The sequence below is a fragment of the Hypomesus nipponensis genome, chromosome 2 (assembly GCF_054491055.1).
Source record: "Hypomesus nipponensis isolate SF chromosome 2, ASM5449105v1, whole genome shotgun sequence".
In the NCBI taxonomy this organism is placed as follows: domain Eukaryota; kingdom Metazoa; phylum Chordata; class Actinopteri; order Osmeriformes; family Osmeridae; genus Hypomesus; species Hypomesus nipponensis.
The window spans coordinates 3,374,868-3,392,158 of NC_140362.1; the positions used below are offsets into that span (position 1 = coordinate 3,374,868).

The 17,291-nt window shown below is 52.5% G+C and overlaps 1 protein-coding gene across 1 annotated transcript in view; it reads right to left on the reverse strand.

The window, feature by feature from the left end:
- hivep3b (HIVEP zinc finger 3b) overlaps positions 1–15,503 on the reverse strand; it is a 50,156-nt gene extending 34,653 nt beyond the window's left edge. The window contains exon 1 of the mRNA XM_084702320.1: positions 15,257–15,503. The gene's annotated coding sequence lies outside the window, so the exon portion shown is untranslated. The remainder of the gene's footprint in view (positions 1–15,256) is intronic.
- Between the last annotated feature and the right edge of the window lie 1,788 nt (positions 15,504–17,291).

Below are 17,291 nucleotides of genomic sequence, written 5' to 3' on the forward strand. Positions count from 1 at the left end.
TATGAGCGTAAATACACATGTTCATGTCTGTGTGTGTGTGTGTGTGTGTGTGCGTGTGTGTGTGTGTGTGTGTGTGTGTGTGTGAACCTGGTGGCAGGGAGGCTACCAGCCGTGAGCACCCTCCCCTCCCCTCCCTGTCTCCTCACTGCAGCTCTGGGTCTCAGTCAGACATGTCATCAATCACACATGGCAGTCAAGTGCTGCTGGAGTCACCCACCAAATAAGTGTGTGAGTGTGCGTTTGGGCGTGTGTGTACGCATGAGTGTCGGTGTAAGCGTATCTGGCAGCGTTTGTGTTTGGCTGCCTTTGCGCGTGTGTGTGTGGATGCGTATCTGTGGGTTTCCATACAGCACCATCCGATTATGCGGCATCCATCCATAACAACGTAGAATATATCCTGTCTCTTCCAGAACCCTGCTGCAATCCCATTAGAGCAACACATCAGTGTTGCCATGATACACACCATCACAGTCTACCTGTGACACAATCTCATAGTCTAGCTCGAGCGCACAACATTGAAGTCTAGCTGTAACCCACAACAACCCAGTCATTTACATTTTAGTAATTTAGTAGACGCTCTTATCCAGAGTGACTTACAGTAAGTACAGGGACATTACCCCGAGACAAGTAGGGTGAAGTGCCTTGCCCAAGGACACATCATTTTGCACGGCCAGGAATCGAACCGGCAATCTTCTGATTACTAGCCCGATTCCCTAACCACTCAGCGACCTGTCTCCCTATTCCCATACTGTAGTCTACCTGTCCCACACAACAACACCTTAATCTACCTGTCCCACACAACAACACCTTAATCTACCTGTCCCACACAACAACACCTTAATCTACCTGTCCCACACAACAACACCTTAATCTACCTGTAAGGATACAGAACTGGAACTCCCCTCTCACCCTGAGATTGTCTGTCTACGACCACGGGACTGTCGCAGCACAGCATCTCTCAGACCCTCCTGGTGCACAGGGCCTCGAGGGGTCAGGGCTGGGGGCGTCTCCCGACCTTGCGTTGCCTAGAAACCACCTGCCAAGCCCAAGCAAGCACAAGGGCGTCTCACCTCCAGCCCAGCACCTTATCTACGGGGGGACACTGTTTTAACAGAGTGGTGCTAATACCTGGTAGTTTGAAATAAAGAATAACGTCCTAATAATAAAAACAACCTACTAATTTAGAACACTTTTTTTTAAATTAAAAGCGACGTACATTTTAACTTGCAATCTCTTGATTTGCTGTCAAATGCTCTTACCATTGATTTACATGCATCCTGAGGTTGGGGCAGATAATCAATGGTAGTAGTAATGGTCTCCTCAAGTGCAGGGGGGGGCGATCATGTGACTGGCATCATGTGACTGACTCGATGTGCTCTGCTGCACACTGCTTGGCCTAATTACTGCAGTGTGGCCAACCTGTTAGAAGTATGTCAGCGACTGCACCCACTCTGGACTGCTGGTTTGGCCTAGTCTGGTTGGCCTGGCACAACTACACACAACTACACAGTACACACACACACACACAGTCCCAGAAATAACACACAAACACACACAAACAGTTTTTCTGGCCCAGAAACAATATACAAATACACACACAAGCACACAAATACAAAGGCACACACACACACAGTTTGTTTGGCCCCAAAACAACACACAGATACACAAACACAAAAGGTGCACACACAGGCACACACACAGTTTGTCTGGGCCAGAAATACACACTTCCCTTATGATCACATGGACCGTCCAGAAGTGCTCTGGTAAAGTGCCGAGGTCACGTGTCTCTGTCGGGGGCTCAACGCTGCATTCCTCTTCCTGTCATCACCTCATAAAGATCTGCTGGGGGGACACCTGATTCCACCTCCCTGGCTCTCCACCCCTCCACCCCTCCATCCCTCTCTTTATCATCTCTTTATCCCACTAACTGAACACGCTCAGCTGCATCTCTATAGCCAGACGGAAGGGTAGAGAGAGAACAACAGGAAACACCAGAGCCAGGACATGACCACAAGCCGATGGAGGGAAAGGTAAGAAAAGAGACAGAGAGAGGTGGAGAGTATCAATGTTGAATATGTGGTCGCATGCAATAGATTTTGTGTTTGCTCTTACCTGGTTACCTACGGAGCAGATGTCACCTAATACTGCAAAGAGTCTGCCTGGGAGGAACAACTGCCCTTCAGACCCCTGGTCTCCCTCCCTCCCTCCCTTCATCCCCCACCCATCGCTAAGTATCTCTCCCAGGGGCCTCACTAAGTATTACCACCAGGTAACTCCACCAGGGGCCTCACCCGGGGTCTCACCAGGTAACTCCACCAGGGGCCTCACCAGGTAACTCCACCAGGGGCCTCCTTAAGTATCTCCATCAGGCACCTCACCAGGGGCCTCACCAGGTAACTCCACCAGGGGCCTCACTAAGTATTTCCACCAGGGGCTTCACCAGGTGCCTCACTAAGTATCTCCACCAGGGGCCTCACCAGGTGCCTCACTAAGTATCTCCACCAGGGGCCTCACTAAGTATCTCCACCAGGGGCCTCACCAGGGGCCTCACTAAGTATCTCCACCACGGGCCTCACTAAGTATCTCCACCAGGGGCCTCACCAGGGGCCTCACTAAGTATCTCCACCAGGGGCCTCACTAAGTATCTCCACCAGGGGCCTCACCAGGGGCCTCACTAAGCATCTCCACCAAAGGCCTCACCAGGTAACTCCACCAGGGGCCTCACTAAGTATCTCCACCAGGGGCCTCACCAGGGGCCTCACTAAGTATCTCCACCAGGGGCCTCACTAAGTATCTCCACCAGGGGCCTCACCAGGGGCCTCACTAAGTATCTCCACCAGGGGCCTCACTAAGTATCTCCACCAGGGGCCTCACCAGGGGCCTCACTAAGTATCTCCACCAGGGGCCTCACCAAGGGCCTCACTAAGTATCTCCACCAGGGGCCTCACTAAGTATCTCCACCAGGGGCCTCACCAAGGGCCTCACTAAGTATCTCCACCAGGGGCCTCACTAAGTATCTCCACCAGGGGCCTCACCAGGTAACTCCAGCAGTGGAGGGTGTCCCGGCATCGACTGACACTCACGCCTGGCTGCACACAGCTAGAAGAGCCTGGGTCTCTGTTGAGTGTTTACAAGCATGTACAGACTCAGAGAGCCGTGATCCATACTGACATGTTAGTTGTCTTTCAGAGGCCCGGTGTTGGGGGAAACCTACAGGCCAGATAAGAGAGATGCAAAGTGACATTCAGCTATTTGACTACTGTTGACACTCTGTCCCGGGGCGTACTTTGTGGGATACCGTGCAGAGTAGCTGCAATATGTAAACACAGGATTTGAATGGCAGGCCAGTAGGCCACACAACGGTACTTATATATATTTATTTATTTATTTTTACTGTTGTGTATGCTTGTTCTGTATACTTGTTTTCTGAAGGAGTAAATATGAAAAGTTCCACTGTGCAAAGTAGCGGAGTCTCCCTCCATTGGCTTCCCATCACGGCCCACATCAGATTGTACTCGCTTTGAATTATACTATAGTTGCTTGCTTTCCTACAGGTACACTCTTGCACTTTTGAGGTTCATGTTGTTTAATTGTAACTTGTTTAACTACATGCTCTTATGTTTCTTCCCATTAGCACTTATTTGCCTCTCACAATGTATGCTTCATGTTTTGGCTACCCACAATGTTTTTGGGGCTATCTTGTTGTTTATGATCATTGACCTATGCACTTTTGTAAAGCTCTCTCTTGGAAGTCGCTTTGGATAAAAGCATCTGCCAAATGAATAAATGTAAATGTAAGAATACAGCACTCCAACCGTAACCTCAATTGGGCCACATCTGCATGAGAGCTGATCATACAGAACTTTTTGTGTTTGAAGCTGCTATAGGTTTAACTCAGTGGTGGAGCACTTGAAGGAAAATCAAGAGTTTGCGGGTTCAAATTCCCCCCCGTACGTCGCTTTGGATAAATGCGTCCGCTAAATGAGTCCAGTTTTCCGTAGATACAAAATCACAAATTGGAGAGGCCCACAGCTCCTGCAGACCCACCGCCTGGCATCCTCTCCCTACACACACACACACATACACACACACACACACACAGCAAGATAACCAGGCGGAAAGACACACGTAGGCAGACGCATTTGTTCAAAGATGCACACACATCTTGCTACCCATCTAAACTAATGTTTGAATGCTTTAATTGAGATCTCGAGGGATTTCGGTCCAGAGGTGTAACACTGGAAACCAGAAGCCAGAATGTATCTTACACACCTCCAGTATCTCTAGTACAATCAGAGTATGCTTGAATCTCATTTTAAAGCGATTTTGAATGGGAGGGAATAGTCAGTCCTCACTAGGATAGCAAGACAACTTGTGTGTGTGAGTGTGTGAGTGTGAGTGGCTGAGTGTGCAGAAACGAGGGAGGGCATGAAGGATTGATCCTCTCACACCCAGTACTGCTCTTAGAGGGCGAGGGTGTGTGTGTGAGTGTGTGTGTGTGTGACAGCATGTCTGGACCAGAGTGTCCCATGGGAACTTCCCTCCTACCCACTGCCACCCCCCCCCCCCACTCCCACACACACCTCCCTCTATCCATCTCGCTCCCTCTCCATCCTTCCTACCAAAAGCAAGCCCATTCCTCCTTCCCCTCCACCCTCCCACCCTCCACCCTCCACCCACCCTCCCTCCACCCTCCCTCCCTCCACCCTCCCTACACCCTCCCTCCCTCCACCCACCCTCCCTCCACCCTCCCTCCCTCCACCCTCCACCCTCCCTCCAGCCACCCACCCTCCACCCTCCCACCCTCCACCCACCCTCCCTCCACCCTCCCTCCCTCCACCCTCCACCCACCCACCCTCCCTCCCACCCACCCACCCTCCCTCCACCTTCCACCATTCCTCCCTCCCTCCCACCCTCCATCCACCCTCCCTCCCTCCACCCTCCTCCCACCCTCCCTCCCTCCCACCCTCCATCCACCCTCCCTCCCTCCCTCCCTCCCTCCACCCTCCTCCCACCCTCCACCCTCCCTCCCACCCTCCACCCTCCCTCCCACCCTCCACGGGTCTCTGTAATGGATCCCTCCATATGGGCCCAAGGAGAGGGATGTGGGCCTCGTTATTATGCTCTCACCCATCTCAATGTGTGTGTGTTTTAGAGAGAGTGTGTGTTTGTGTGCGTGTGTTAGAGAGAGAGAGATCTTGGTGACGGTCGTGATATGTTGCTGACTGGGACGTTGTAAACATCCTTCCAGCAGATGAGCCATACATGGAGAGACAGCGCTGCCTTTACCTTCACTGTGTACACAACTGAGAGTGACACCACGCACACACACACACACACACAGTGTCACGCACACGAACACAGTCACGCACACCAACACTGTCACACACACTCACATACACACACTCAGGCGAGGAAGGACTGTGGTCCTGGAAATGAGTGTGACAGCAGAGGCAGGATCAAATGTACGGAGGAAAACAGGTGAAGATGGAGACAGAGAGTGATGGGAAAGCAGGGTTTCCTGCAGACAGTTGGTTGGTTAAGGTGGTAGGGTAGGGTTTGCCAGCAGAGCGGGGGGTGGGGGGGGGAGGGGGGGAGAGAGAGGGGGGAGAGGGGGAGGGGGAGAGAGAGGGGGGAGAGGGGGAGGGGGGAGAGAGAGGGGGGAGAGGGGGAGGGGGAAGAGAGAGGGGGGAGAGAGAGGGGGGAGAGGGGGAGGGGGGAGAGAGAGGGGGAGAGGGGGAGGGGGGAGAGAGAGGGGGGGAGAGGGGGAGGGGGAAGAGAGAGGGGGGAGAGAGAGGGGGGAGAAAGACAGAGACAGAGAGAGAGAGAGGGGGGGGGGGGCGGGGAGAGATAAAGGAGAGAATGTGGAAGTGAAGAGAAGAGGGAGGTGACAGGGAGGCTGTTCTCCCCTTCCCCTCTCCCCCTCCCCCTTCACCTGTCTCCTCCCCCAACTCATCCTCCACCCTCAAAGTCTCCTCTCCAGCCTCCCCCCTCAACCTCCCCCCTCTCAACCTCACCCCTCCCAGCCTTCCTGAAGGCGTGGGTGTCAGAGTGAAATACAGCGTCCCACCCCGACCCAGGGCCCCACCAGGAACACAGTGTGCCCGACTCTGCTCCCTGGCGCGCTGCCCCATCGCTCTCACGCACCTCCTCCCCACTGGCCAGCCGCCCTGTCAGTCATCACGGAGGGGGCGGGAGCGGCCCAGGGAGGGAAGGTGTGTGTGGGAGGGGGGGGGTAATTAAGGATACTAAAGTGGCACGGGCGGGCATGAGAAAATCAAGCCCTGCAGTGACTAAGCCTCTGCCCCGACCTTCTCAGACTCTGAGAAGAGCTGATTCAGCTGAGCCCTGAGGGAAGACAGAGGGAAGGAGAGGAGAGAGAGGACAGGATGTAGAGAAGAAGAGGAGAGAGAGAGAGGAGAGAGAGGATGGAGAGAAGAAGAAGAGGAGAGAGAGAGGAGAGAGAGGACAGGATGTAGAGAAGAAGAAGAGGAGAAGAGGAGAGAGAGGAGAGAGAGGACAGGATGGAGAGAAGAAGAAGAGGAGAGAGAGAGAGGAGAGAGAGGATGGAGAGAAGAAGAAGAGGAGAGAGGAGAGGAGAGGATGAACAGAAGGAGAAGAGAGGAGAGAGAGAGGACAGGATGGAGAGAAGAAGAAGAGAGGTGAGAGAGAGGACAGGATGGAGAGAAGGAGAGGAAAGGAGGAGAGATGGGGAAAGGAGAGGACAGGACAAGACAAGAGAGGACAAATGAGGATGGAAGGAGGGGGTAGACTACCTGAGCCCAAACTCTGCTGACTACCTCATTATGCTGGGGGAACAAGGAGGGAGGACAGGGGGGGGGGGGGGGGGCAGTGGTATTGCGTAATGGCAGAAACCCCCCAGGGAGCAGCCTCTATGATGAAGGGAGACTGTTGGACTCCACACACACTGCAAGGCAACACAGCCTTTTCTACAGCAGCGCGTCTTGCAAGCACACACACGTTCTCTCTCATTTACACACACACACACACACACTCTCACTCACACACACACTCTCTCTCTCTCACACACGCACACACACTCTCACTCCCTCACACATACTCTCTCACACATACACACACTCTCTCTCACTCACACACGCACGCATGCACACACACACACAGATACACACTCCCTTTCTCTCATGCCTCTCCATCATGCCTCTCTTTTACAGTATGAGAGTGCAGCTGATCATTTTATGACAGTCCTATTGTGGTGCGGTTCATGGTGCGGTTCATGGTGCGGTTCATAGTGCGGTTCATGGTGCGGTTCATGGTGCGGTTCATGGTGCGGTTCATGGTGCGGTTCATGGTGTGGTTCATGGTGTGGTTCATGGTGTGGTTCATGGTGCGCTTCATGGTGTGGTTCATGGTGTGGTTCATGATGTGGTTCATGGTGCGGTTCATGGTTCGGTTCATGGTGCGGTTCATGGTGCGGTTCATGGTGTGGTTCATGGTGTGGTTCATGGTGTGATTCATGGTGCGGTTCAAGGTGTGGTTCATGGTGCGGTTCATGGTGTGGTTCATGGTGCGGTTCATGACCCAATAATCCATCCAGACCTTCAGAGGCTCCCTTCTACAGTTTGACAGCCCCGGGAACCTGGAAACTTCCAGCCGGTTGAGGCCAAACACCTCCGTCCACACAACCCCCCCTCCTCCCCTGCCCCCCCCTCCTCCCCTGGCCCCCCCCTCAACTGACCTCAGTCCTCCTGTAAGCCCCCTTGAGAGTGTGTGTATGTGAGAGTGGGGGTGTGCGTGTCTGTCTGAAAGAGAGTGCATGAGTGTATGTGTGTGTGTTTGAGAGAGTGTGGGTATATAAGAGAGTGTGTGTGTATTTCTGAGAGAGAGAGAGAGAGAGAGTGTGTGTATTTCTGAGAGAGAGAGAGAGAGAGAGAGAGTGTGTGTGTTTGAGAGGGCTCTAATATCCATGAGCGCTGGGCAAACATGCTCCTTGCAGAGAGGCAACCATTATTTTTGGTCTCTGCTGTTTATTTTCTCAATTACGGCTGCTTACCCCTCGTCAGCAGCTCTGAGGTTAGGCACGGGGGGTGAGGGGGGCAGAGGGGGGAGAGGGGGGCAGAGGAGGGGGGAGGGAGGGAATGGGAGGAGGGGGGAGGAGGAAGGGGGGTGAGGAGGGTGGGAGGAGGGGGGAGGGAGGGAAGGGGAGGAGGGGGGAGGAGGAAGGGGGGTGAGGGGGGAGGAGGGGGGAGGAGGGGGGAGAGGGCAGATGGGGAGGAGGGGGGAGGGGAGGAAGGGGAGGAGGGGGGAGGAGGAAGGGGGGAGGGGGGAGGAGGGGGAGGAGGGGGGGAGAGGGCAGATGGGGAGGAGGGGGGAGGAGGGGGTGGAGGAAGGGGAGGAGGAGGGAGGGAGGAGGAGAGGGGGAGGGAGGGGAGGAGGGGAGGGAGGGGGAGGAGGGGGGAAGGGGAGGAGGAAGGGGGAGGGGGGAGTAGGGGGGGGACTCCCCTGAGGGTCAGCAGCTTTGCAGACGGAGGTTCCCCGCAGCATCACACAGTGACACAGTAAGAGTGTGTTAAGAGATTAGCCCAGGCATGTGCGTGTGCGCGCGAGCCTCAGAGTGTGTGTTTGTTTGACTGGGGCTCTGGGAACTGCAACGTGTGAATGTGTGTGTGTGTGTGTGAATGTGTGTGTGTGAATGTGTGTGTGTGTGAGCGTGTGAATGTGTGTGTGTGAATGTGTGTGTGTGTGAGTGTGTGAATGTGTGTGTGTGTCTAGTGAATTTCATGATAAGACAGAGAATGCATACAACTGGGCTCTGACAGACCCACAACCAAGTCCTCCCCACAGCCAGGTTCCTCTTCACACAACCAGCACCCTGCTCTCACCCCCCCCCCCTCCATCCCCCCATGGGTCTGCAGAAGGGGGACCAGAGGCACAAACTAACAACCAGGGAACACACACACACACACATACCTGGAGGCCGAGGATACACACACACACACAGGCGCAGTGAAAATATATACCGCACCCCAACACAATCACTTAGGCTGAGCTTCCATGACGCGGCTGTCTATAAACAACCTCCGAATATACTGGAAATCCCCATGAAGAAACACACACACGCACACACGCACGCACGCACGCACACAAGGAACGCTATTTCTGCTCGCTTCTGAAAGGGGTGTCGAGGGAATAGCCTTCTCAGTAATAGCAGGTCACGCTACACTCGAGCATAATTAAAAGCATTTTAAATAGCATGTTCTTTCTGTGACCTTACCTGGTGGTGCAGTGGGAAAGTCTGGACCCCGCCGCGCTAGCTGTAGAGCACGGCTCAACTACATCCTCTATCGGGGGGTTTTCAAACCCCAAGGGTCACTAAGGAATGAAATGAGTGCCATCACTAGGAAGTGTGGTGAGAGGAGAGGAGGTGACAATGAAAGGATGACAGGAGAACTGGAAAGAGGAAGAGAAGAGGAGACAAAGAGAAGGAGAGGAGACAAGAGAAGAGAAGGAGATGAGGAGAGGAAAGGAGGAGAAGAGGAGCTGTTTGGTGTGTGTTTGGTGAGAGTGAGAGATAGAGAGTAAGAGAGTGAGAGAGAGAGAGAGAGAGAGAGAGAGAGAGAGAGAGAGAGAGAGAGAAACAGAGAGAGAGAAACAGAGAGAGAGAAACAGAGAGAGAGAAACAGAGAGAGAGAAAAACAAAGAGAGAAAGAGAGAGAGAGAGAGAGAGAGACAGAGAGAGACAGAGAGACAGAGAGAGACAGAGAGACAGAGAGACGGAGTGACGGAGAGACGGAAAGACGGAGAGAGAGATGGAGGCAGAGAGTAAGAGAGTAAGAGAGTAAGAGAGTGAGAGAAGCAGTGATTCCCAGAATGTATCACAGACAATGAAAGGGAGCAGAAAGTGAAAGTATCCGGTTGAGGAGGAATACATCAGGTGGTTGACAGCGAGGCGGTCCCACCACACAGGGCAGAACACACTACCTTACCAGTGAGGAATGTCTGGGTGGGAAATGATACGCACAAGGATGAACAACCCAGTGTTGCAAGTTGCAACAGCGATGCAACAGGGAGGTTATCGAAACATGACAAAACCTTTAACACACACCACACGGAGGGGTGTGGTCGGCATGAGACCAGTCCAATCCCGCCTTCAATCTTTGAGTGTGTGTGTTTGTGTGTGTGTGTTGAGTGTTGATTATGTGCTAGTGTAAGTGGGGGCTGGATGTTGGGTGGGTCTGTTTGTGTGTGTGTCTATGTGTTGTGTGTGTTCTGTGTGTGTTCAGTGTGTGTATGAGAGAGAGAGAGAGAGAGAGGGAGAGAGAGAGAGAGAGAGAGGAAGAGAGAGAGGGAGAGAGAGAGAAAGAGAGAGAGAGAGACCTGGCTTGCAACATCGATCAATAAGTATGCAAGCCATTCATCTGCGTTTGGATCTCTCAAGGCAAAAGGAAACCTCCCTAGCTAAATACATATTTATAGACTAGGATTAACACAACGCCCCACACACACACACACACACACACAAAGTGAAGACTGATCCAGACAGTGCTAGGGTTAGAAGGCTAAGCCTGCGACTACATATAAGGCCATTCATGAAAACAAGATAAAGTGCTGCCATCTTGATGCTTTGAGGGATACCATCCTCTCACCCAACCTACTCATCTCCCTGACCTCACCTCCACCCGTCTGCCTGACCACCAGGCCCCTGAACACCCCTGACCCCTGGCCTCCCCTGGCCCCTGAACACCCCTGACCCCTGGCCTCCCCTGGCCCCTGACCACCCCTGACCCCTGGCCTCCCCAGGCCCCTGAACACCCCTGACCCCTGGCCTCCCCTGCCCAACCCTCACCCCCAGGATCCTGAACACCCCCCTGGAGAGACTAAACAACTTGTACACATACTGTCCATCATTCTCAGCCCCGGCCCTTGTTCAGCCCCAGGCCCAGCCCTCACCCTAAACCTAATCACAGCCATACTCTCACCCCCAGCCCTAGTCCCAGCCTCCACCCTAGCCCCAGCACTAGCCTCAGCCCCAGCCCCAGCCTTAGTTTCAGTCCCAGCCCTGGCTTTAGTCTCAGCCCGAGTACCAGTAATAGATCCGGCCCTAGTCCTCGCCCCTGCCCAACACATCAGGAATCCCCACGGCGGCCCTTAGTCGACACTCCCCCGACTCCCGTCCCTACCTGGGTGGGACCAGGGTGGCGGGCTCCTCCAGTTCTTAGCTGGACTGCCGTCTGAACACGACACTCCTGCCGTAACAGAATAGGCCCGAGGGAAACCCTGTTAGCTGTTGCAGGCTGGCGGACAGAGCGCTCGGAACACCACAGTAATCATTAACCAGAGGTGGGGCCAGCGCTAGAGTTACGGAAGCCATGCCTGTCGGCTCGTGCTGCCCTGTGAGAAGGTGTATTACATAACCACAGCTGGCACCAAGCAGGGCTGGCTGACACACATCCACCCGGGATGATAAGGAAACGCCAGACAGAGACACGAGTGTAGATATTAGTTTGTCCTTTTGGAAATTCCTCGTACGTTTGTTGTGTACTGTATAGGCATACAACCAATAGACATTCACGACCACAAAACCAACATCAAACACCGGTCAACCACAGACGTACACACAACAACGTGTGCTAATAAGGTGCCTTATCTTCACCTCCACCTCTACAGGAGCAGCCAACACACTGGCCTGGGCCTGCTGGGACCAGTGGGGAAAGTTCCAGAGAGGTACCCTGCAGGTCAGGGGTCAAGCGACCATGTGTTTGTTTATGTGTGTATGTGTGAGCATTTGTGTGTGTGTGAGTATACGTGTGTGTGTGCGCTTGCACATCTGTGTGTGTGTGCATGTGTGTGTGAGGGCCTTCTTCCTGACTCTCTCGCCCTTTCTCCGCTCTCTAAGGGTTACAGTGCCTCTATTATTCCCTGGTGTTTCAGAGAACAGGATTAATGACCAGCGGCAGGGACATGAAAAGGTTGTGTCCGCCTGTTTACTTTTGTCCCCGGGACGAGCCACGAGAAACACAGCCTGAGAGAGAGAGAGAGAGAGAGAGAGAGAGAGAGAGAGAGAGAGAGAGAGAGAGAGAGAGGGAGAGAGGGAGAGGGAGAGAGAGAGAGAGAGAGAGAGAGAGAGAGAGAGAGAGAGAGAGAGAGAGAGAGAGAGAGAGAGAGAGAGAGAGAGAGAAAGAGACAGAGAGACAGTGTGTTTGTGTGTGTGCGTGTGTGTGTCAATGACCACTGGCAGGGGAAAACAAGCACTGGCAGGACAATTGACAACTACAGAAGCTATTGACACACTTGAGCACACAGACACACGCGCGCACGGCGGGCCCTACATGCACAGCACACGATGAGGTGTGTAAATCAGCCAGCCGTCCCTCTCCTCCTCGACCCTGACTGAGTCGCGTGAGCTTGAAGTCCTGCACCAGCCCCTCACTGGTACCATACGTACAGTGAGTCGTTGAAATGCACAGACTTTGATGCGCCGATACTTTTCCTTATTGTGAACTGATGAACTGCAGCCACTGGTCTCTCAGGGCGCTGCTGGGCATGGCTGGACGCTGCAGGTCAGGACGGCAAAGCCGGCTTCGGCGGCCATCTTGGAGTGTGCACACCTTTCAGGCGTTCAAATCAGCATGAAGCCACTCGCTGGGCTACGGCAGTGTTTTAGAGATAGAAGGGAGGGTTGGCGGTGGTGGGGGTGGGGAAGGTAGTATACAAGGTGTGGCCAGTGTGTGTGTGTGTGTGTGTGTGTGTGTGTGTGTGTGTGTGTGTGTGTGTGTGAGGGGGGATGAGAGGTGTTGTCGAGCGGCTCTGCATTAATTGGCAGGAAATTGGCCGCTCCCATCTGGAAGGCTCTGTGAGCCAAACAGGCAGGATCCGCAGGAGACGCAAACACACTCTCACGCACACACACACACACACACTCTCACACACACACTCACACAAACACACTCACACCCACAGTATTACTGTACAGTACACCACAACCTGAACCTGCGTGAACCGTATTAACTGACACGGTCAACTCAGTGACCTCCTCTCCAGAGGCTTGTGTCAGCGCAGGCACCACATGAATTTGACCTGGGCTCACAGGCTGGGGAAATGTCTACATTACAGCGCACCAATGGCCTCTCAACAACCAGCCTTACAGGATCTGGAATTCCATCCCCAACGATGAAACTGACCACTGTAATGACAGGCTCTAAAAATAATAACACACAAGTTTGTGTTTTATACCAAAGTAATGATGCTTAACAGGCCAGTATTCCCTCAGTGTTCCTGCCAAGTCACTACAGTAAACAGCAAACCTAAACTCACCCCACGGACAGTAGTGGACTCTACAGCCGTGCTGCTGGGAGCGCTCGAAGGCTCGTTCCCCCGATGACCAAAATGATTGACGGTGATTTGGACCAATCCCGGCATCCCTGCCGTAGAGCTGGCCAGTTCCTCTCCTTTGGGGCTGACACCACTGTCCTCAGCCTGCACCACAAGTGGTCCCCCCCCTCCAGCCCCAGCCCCTCCCCCCCACTCCGGCCCCCCCCTCCACCCTCCCCAGCCCCCCCCACTCCCCCCCCTGCCCCCCCCCCCCCCCCAGCCCCCGCTGAGCCCCATTGTAACACCCGGCTCTGAGGCCGTCACTTTGTGCTGATTCAATAAGAAATAATTGAATATTGGCCTCCCTCCTCAGACAGCTCTCCAAAGGAGTCTTAGTAACGGCTGCCCAGCAGTGGGCAGCGCTGGCCTGCACACTGGAGTCCAGCCCTGTAGCATACCATGCTGGACTGGACTGGACCACTGGAGTGTACAATAACACTGTTGAAGTGCAGGGGAAGCTGCATCAGTCCTTTGGTTTACTGTGCTGCAGTGTTGAGTGAGGCGGCAGAGTTGACAAGACCTCGGTTCCTGGGTTGGGGGATTCATAAGATTTCATCTGTGAAAACTGACCACCCTCTCCACAGCTCTGCATACCGTCAGACTGATGCTGTATGTTCTCTGATGCCCTTTGACCTTTTCACAGAGGGTTTCCCCTCCACCTTGTCACTATGACCGGGGTGGGAACAACTTTGATCAGGGGAAGAAGGACTTCAGTGACATCACAACCAGAATATTCACACACGCAGGTTTATTTGATATTTCCTGCCTGCATGGTAGCCGATGAGGATAGAAGGCAAGCCAGGTCAAGTCAGGTCAACACCTTTTATATATGTACAAGAAAGAAGATAAGGAGGAGAGGGAGAGAGAGAGAGAGAGAGAGAGAGAGAGAGAGAGAGAGAGAGAGAGAGAGACTGAACAGTAGTTATTTCTTTGTCCTTGCACGCCTCAACATCTGTGTCTGTCCGCGACTGCCGCGCACAATAAGGCAGCGGTCTCTTACCAAACAAACAGATCATCCCTTAACCCACCGGCCACCGCATATCTAAGAGCATTAAAACGTCCGGCGGATATCTTATCTTCCATAGACAGTTTAGAAGAGAGAGACTGCTTTATAACTCGGAGATGTATTGATGCGCAATAACGTGATCATAGCATGCGTACATAAACAGATGCCCGGATTGCTAAACCAAAACTAAATGAAAGGTCGCTTAAAAAGTATGATGTCATTTTCTGGGAAATCGTCAGTCGTCATACATCATCTGTCCTATTGAGACAAGTCTCGATGCTAAAACAGCCAATATGTGATGATTTTCTGTTCGATTGAAAGCCGAGTAGGCTGCGAGGTGATAATCAGATGGTGAACATGTTGTCCGTAGAACGACGGGGAAAAAAGAATGTTTGGTGAACGCTGGCCAGGATTTCTGAAGGTATGTGCGCTCTAGGTTTTAGTTCAGTCCCACTATGTAGAATTAGGTTGCTGTACGATCGAAGAATCGACTGTTCTCAGAACTCCTAGTGCAAACCAACAACACACTATAATCGCGAGTAAATAATCTCGTGAATTTAACTAAAACTGTAATACAACAATCAAATGAATCCATGTCTCTGGATTAAAATAACAGAGTGACATAATCTGCTTTCAGGTGGCACAAGTGTTTTATATGCTTGACTACGCATATATCTGTCGTGGCAACAGTTAAAATGTACACAGTATAGGCTACTTATATTCAGACCAGACGTCCTCAAGTTCACATTGGTTTGAAGTCATCTTCAACAGGGCGGTATAGTCTCGCAGTTGGACTCGGCAACATTATTACAAAACTGAATTCCATATAGAAACATATGCAATACAGTACACTTATACGTGCGCTATATAACTTTACTGTCAGAGTAAAATAGTACTTACGGTTTCTATTCTGTGCGTGTTGCAGCCATTTATCCTCAAGCGAACGGGCCAGAAGACCGCATTTCCTGGAATGTTTCGCAGAGTGTAGAGCAGAGCTGGCGCGAGTGCTCCTTGAAACCAAACTGAAAAGGTTAGCTACATCTCCCCTCTGCGTTGACAAACAGGGGGACTACAAACGCCACTTTCAGCTGATCAGCACAACAAAAACACCATCTCGCTCTACGCAAGGACTCCTGGCCACCGCACCAACCCGCACGAGACGTACTGAGGACCCCGCCCCCTTCCCGTCTCTCTGTGGATTATTAATATTCACATTAATATTAATGAGGTTGTGCGCGCGAAAGGAAAGAATGATTGGTTTAAAAAAAATACTAGTTTCTGATCAGTCCCCTCCTTTTAATTAATTATGGCCGCAATCAGGTGACGTGACGACTGTTAAAAGTGCAACGTTCTGTATTGATGGGTAAAGAAGCGGTTGTTTTTTTTGAAAGACATGAAACGGTTGCTGACACACCTTAATAGACAGAACTCTTTTGCCGCCATACTAGTCAGACTGCGCAGGGATATCACAGGAAAGCCAACTCTGAGATGTAAGAAGCTCTCGATTTAGGATACACACATAATCCAGTCTAGGACTTCATCAAATACTGTCCCAGCTGTCCAGCCAGAGGTACACAGCTTCAGTCACAGTGACTGTACCTGGGAGGAGGGGAGGAGGGGAGCAGCCGGCAGCAGCTGACTCAATGTCTGGCTCTTCTGGCCAGTTCAAGTCAATTAACCCAGCAGTCATGCTACCACATTGCATAACCCACAGAGGGACTGTGGCAGGGGTCAACCATGGGCTCTGGCCTCAGATCAATATCCCAGACTGTGGGTCAGTCCAGCATAGGTAGAACACACACGAGGAGTTGAGAGAGAGACATAGAGAGAGACATAGAGAGAGATAGAGAGAGACAGAGAGAGACAGAGAGAGACATAGAGAGAGACAGAGAGAGACAGAGAGAGACATAGAGAGAGACAGAGAGAGACAGAGAGAGACATAGAGAGAGACAGAGAGAGACAGAGACAGAGAGAGACATAGAGAGAGACAGAGAGAGACAGAGAGAGACATAGAGAGAGACAGAGAGAGACAGAGAGAGACAGAGACAGGAAGAGTGAGTGTGTCAGTGTATTTTTGGTTAATTCTGTTTGCATATCTGTTTGTTTTTGTGCATGCAGCATAGGTTTTCTGTTGTTTCTGTGTGTGTGTGTGTGTGTGCGCACACCCAAACAGCGATTTGCACTTCAACAGCCTGTCTGACCCAGAGATAAGAAGATACACAGTTACCCTGGCAACAATGTAAATGATGAACCGGAAATTTTGTGTCTGCGTGTGTGTTCCTGTGTGTGTGCGAGAGCATGTGTGTGTTTGTGTGTGTTTTCGTGAGTGTGTGTGCTGCATATGCAAATGTACTTTCAAATTTATGAGAACAAACGTTTCCTGCTGAAAGCCCCTCTCGTCTACATAGCTCACCTGCCTGGAGGTGTGAGCCTGTCTGGGTGACATGGTGGGTCTGGAGGTGATGGGGACATGGTGGGTCTGGAGGTGATGGGGACATGGTGAGTCTGGAGGTGATGGGGACATGGTGGGTCTGGAGGTGATGGGGACATGGTGAGTCTGGAGGTGATGGGGACATGGTGAGTCTGGAGGTGATGGGGACATGGTGAGTCTGGAGGTAATGGGGACATGGTGGGTCTGGAGGTGATGGGGACATGGTGGAGTCTGGAGGTGACAGTCATGGTGGAGTCTGGAGGTGACAGTCATGGTGGAGTCTGGAGGTGACAGTCATGGTGGAGTCTGGAGGTGACAGTCATGGTGGAGTCTGGAGGTGACAGTCATGGTGGAGTCTGGAGGTGACAGTCATGGTGGAGTCTGGAGGTGACAGTCATGGTGGAGTCTGGAGGTGACAGTCATGGTGGAGTCTGGAGGTGACAGTCATGGTGGAGTCTGGAGGTGACAGGGACACGTGGAGGGACACCACCTCACTGACCAAGA